A 4,397-nucleotide genomic window follows, 5' to 3' on the forward strand; every position below is an offset into this window, starting at 1 on the left:
CCGACTGTCGTATAACAAAACTAAAGTTAGGATTGTGTAGACCCAAAATTCAACTCAAGGCCGACTGCAGAATTTGAAGTCCAAGACGCGAATATTCAAGACCTCAAATGCAATAGTTGGCCGACTTTCGGATGACAAAACTAAAATGAGAATGTTGTAGACCATTGTACGTAAGTATTTCCGACTGTCGCTTAAGAAGACTAAAATGCGTTTATTGGAGACCAACATTGCAACGGTCGGCCGACAGTCGGATAAAAGACCCAAAACAAAATGGCTGCTGACAGTTATTTGTAAAGTCGGCTTACTACGACTTTTATAGTCCAAACATTTTGGACTCTTATCCGACTCGTGGACTATTAGCCAACTATATTCGGGAGACTTTGTGCTACAGGGGTATGTACTGCACCAATGTGACCTAACACAAAGGCTTAAATACAACGCTAAGATTCCATGGAATTCTAAGTTTGTTTAACATTTACTCCAGAGTGCAAATGTGACGATATTTCAGTTCTAAGAGATACCAAGTAAGATTTTTAAATTTTTTATTGACATTTCATATTAACATTTAGTCGTTTTTAAAACTGTAGCGTTGTGGTTGATTTTCCAACTACGGAAACTATCTTGGATGATGGAGATATATCTCAATCTGGAGGTTTAAATAAGGAACCAGCTGCTTATGTCAAGTAACTTAATTTCTTATTAAAATTTAAGTCACTTTAATTCACGCTATTTTTGTTAGCTCTATAGAAATACAAAAGGTTACAAGGGCTAGTAATAGCGATAAAATGTAATGAAACTTAATTTTTTGACCAATCAAACTGATATATTTAATTTAACATTGAAACTGTTTATAGTTCTATAGAAAACCCATCTGACATTACTCCTAGAAAGAGTATATCAACCATTTTTTTTGCCAGTCTTCCCCACTTAAATTTGACACTGTTTCAAGAACCCCGAAGCGGTTAGCACTCGCTTCTATTTTACCAGCTTCACCGGTATATCACTTGTCATCTACACCCGTATGCAATTTACCAGTTACACCAGACTACATCAAAAAATTAAATTCAACATTGTAAGTTACAGAAGCTAGTTCACGTAACCTTGCTTATTTTCTACAAAAATTTCAGAGCCACCGCAGGAAGTTCTACACCCCTTCCAGCTATATCATTCGATGAAAACGAATTATCATCACCTCAAGAGACTCTAGATTCAAATTCAGGGAAAACAATTGTTCCAGGGCATGAAAAGTTATTTTTAATTTATCTTACTGACATATGGAATATTTACAGGGAATCCAAACGAGTTCATTGTAAAGTAGGACTGTGTAGTGGAACTGTAAATATTTCCAGCACCAAAAGAGGCTCATTTTTATCCTTGCATTGGAGATGAACCAGATAACAACTGTGGTCATATACAAGATTTGGTGGAAGTAAATCCCAAAAGTATTCGTAACAGCATTACTTCTAGCTCTATCCCATGTCCACCCAAATGTGACCTCATAAAGAAACATATTAGCCAGTATGGATCTATGGAAGGAACCAAAGGCACAACGAGGAAATGAAAATATTCTAACATAAAACTTCGGTTGAAATATTGCAAATATAAAATAATTTTTTTGACAAATCAGGTTAAATCACAGAATTTAAAATAGCAAATTATCAAACTCTTTGAAACCAGTGTATATTTCACCAATTGATGGATAATGGTGCCTAATTTTCCAAACAGCACAGGACGGTATAATTACCCTATTATGCAAACCTGTTGGGCCACATTTATAGTATATGAAACACCTATATGCTTGATGGCGGAGGGCTTTATTTTCTGTGATTATTCGTGATGCATCCCCTGTTTGGTGTTATGGAACAGCATACTCTATCACGAGGAATTTCTTGCTGTTGACAATATCCACAGAAGCACCACTTAGGTACATCATTTGAAGGCGGTGGTGGTGTTGCTGCACAACTGTTATCATTGAGACTGTACGGTTAGGTTTAAAATGGTCAATATTTTCCAATTCAAATCTGCTAGCCAGCATACTCTTCAACATTAGTTTGGCTTCCGCTCCACTTAGCCAATCAATTTTCTAGGTTGAATATATGTTCTTTATTATTTCCAAAACAAAATATTAGTAGGGTAATCGAGAAGCACTTTGTGAAAAACTAAAATTAAAAAGGGACGCAAAAAACCGCTTAAGTTTATTTTACAAATCCTACATTTCGAAGTAACTATTCGTCCTTCCTCATCGTGTAAATATCCCTGAAGGTGGAATAGTTCCTCCGAAAAGTTTGATTAAAAAAATTATTGTGAATTTGACCGTTTTTTTGTTTCTTTTTAAACTTTAGTAATTAATTATAACAATCACCAACTTCTTCTAAGCAAGCAGCTTCTGGAAAGTTTGTCTTTATATTGATTGTGACTCTGGCTTTTCATTTCTGAGTTCGTCGAAAAGTTGGTGAAGGGGGTCACCGAATTCCAGTTTTGTGATCCTACAAATGTACCAGTTATTTATTAATATCTTGATTTGACTGTACAGTTACAGTTAAAACTTACCTCCTGCCTCCTAATTGTTTTTCCAGGTGCTGCTGACTTAGAGGAGTTGGACGTTACAGATGCTTTCTTACAGTTATTGGCTCGTCCTATGACATATTTTCATAAATATATAATTGTGTGCGATAAATTTTTAAGCAAAAAACTTACCAGTTTTACTTCACATTCTGAACGAGTTGAATCACTGCGGGGTTCTAGTTGAAAACTATCAGAAATTTTTTTACTCTTAGCTATTTCAATTAAAATTTATTAGATATGGTACACATTTATTGATTACAAATAATTTGTCATTATAACCTGTTGCAAGTGAATTGTCTTCCAATTGTATATCAAGAAATGTAGGCCTTATACTGCCTTTAGGCCTTGCGACTGACTCTTTTAAAAATATATACGTATCGTCTTTATTAAAACGTACCGCAGGTACAATTTTCGCCACATGTAAATCCACTGGCTTTGCAAACGCAAACAGTTATCGTAGATAAATTAGAACAATTGTTTTTACAACTGCACTTCGCCATTTTTATTACAACAAAGACTGTACTATCACATGGTTAAAGCGCTGCTAAATTTCCTAACGGAAGGAACAGAGGAAAATAGTAGGTACGCGAAAATCTCCCCCATAAAAATAATACTATAGTCCTACCATCCTACTGTCGGAATCCGTTGAACTGGCAGGGGGGAGATAAGAAATAAAAAATACCCCAAAATTTGAATTTGTTCGTACTCCCTTTAAGTTAGTTAATAATTCATGCTTTTTGAAAGAGTTACAGAAATAACAAGTTAACTTACCAATTTGTATTCCCAATACTTTCATTGTTGACATCCACGATAACTTCGTTTTCCGCCTGACGATACTGTTATGGGTAAAACGAGGGCCCATCTTGGCGACTCAGTGTCCGGTTTTCGGAGATGGGATAATAACTACAGTTGAAATGAAACGCAAACTTGAGGTTTTTTTTCGATATTTTATTTTTCGTTCATTCAAAAATATTTTCCTTCAAAACATTTATATGCCTGATTTTTTTGGGATCATTTTAAATTTCCTTACTTTTGGGGACCATATTCAATTGCCTTGGAATGATTTACAAATTAACTGAACTATCGGAAACCTTTTAAAATAACCTGACCTTGGCAGGTTTTCCAGGTCGTGTACGAACCCTGTATTGAGTTTGGCAATAACGAACTCATTAATATTGTACGGAAAGGTACGGTAAAATTTGCTTTGTTCTTTCAACATTATGTTTAATATTAAAATAAATTGGTTAACAATCATATATAATTAAAAAAGAGACAATTTCAAAATAACCGGACATGGAATCTCTGAATTGGTTCAAGAATCATTTGTCATAATTTTTAATAATGAAAATAAATTTGAGTGTCCTAAAGTTCAAACCACAGTAAAATTGGTATTAATTAATTAAATAAATAATAGCTTTATTAGGATCACCACCTCAGTTTCTCACTGATTTTCAGTTGGGTCCTCTACTCTAAGTTAATAATAAAATAAGTAATGTAACTCTTCAACGTCTTTTGGCATTTCGGCTGAGAATCCTAGGCCTAGGCTTAGTGGGAGCAAACTTCCACACTTTAATTTTTTTTTCAAATTGGGTGTCACTTGCTATTAACTGTAGTTATGCATACACTTATCTTTTTTTATAGGTGTGCGTTTAATTCCAAAAGATGAGACACTGAACACTTCAAAATTAATTTATCTTTTAAATATGAGATGGGAAATCCCATCAGATGTAGTTGAGGATGTTGCATAAAGGGAATAAAAAAAACCTACATTCAACCCAATTAATAACCTCATTTCTAGCTTACGATAGAAAATATGTCCACGTATTTGGTCA

At 34.4% G+C, this 4,397-nt stretch overlaps 1 long non-coding RNA gene across 1 annotated transcript; it reads left to right on the top strand.

The window, feature by feature from the left end:
* The first annotated feature begins 474 nt into the window (after positions 1-474).
* LOC149937572 (uncharacterized) lies at positions 475-1,386 on the top strand. The gene is made up of 5 exons (XR_016472358.1): positions 475-524; positions 588-683; positions 740-787; positions 855-1,072; positions 1,128-1,386. It is a non-coding gene; the product is annotated as an uncharacterized LOC149937572 (long non-coding RNA).
* The last annotated feature ends 3,011 nt before the right edge of the window (positions 1,387-4,397 follow it).

The sequence above is a fragment of the Leiobunum rupestre genome, chromosome 7 (genome assembly GCF_980474605.1).
Source record: "Leiobunum rupestre chromosome 7, qqLeiRupe1.1.hap1, whole genome shotgun sequence".
Classification (NCBI taxonomy): domain Eukaryota; kingdom Metazoa; phylum Arthropoda; class Arachnida; order Opiliones; family Sclerosomatidae; genus Leiobunum; species Leiobunum rupestre.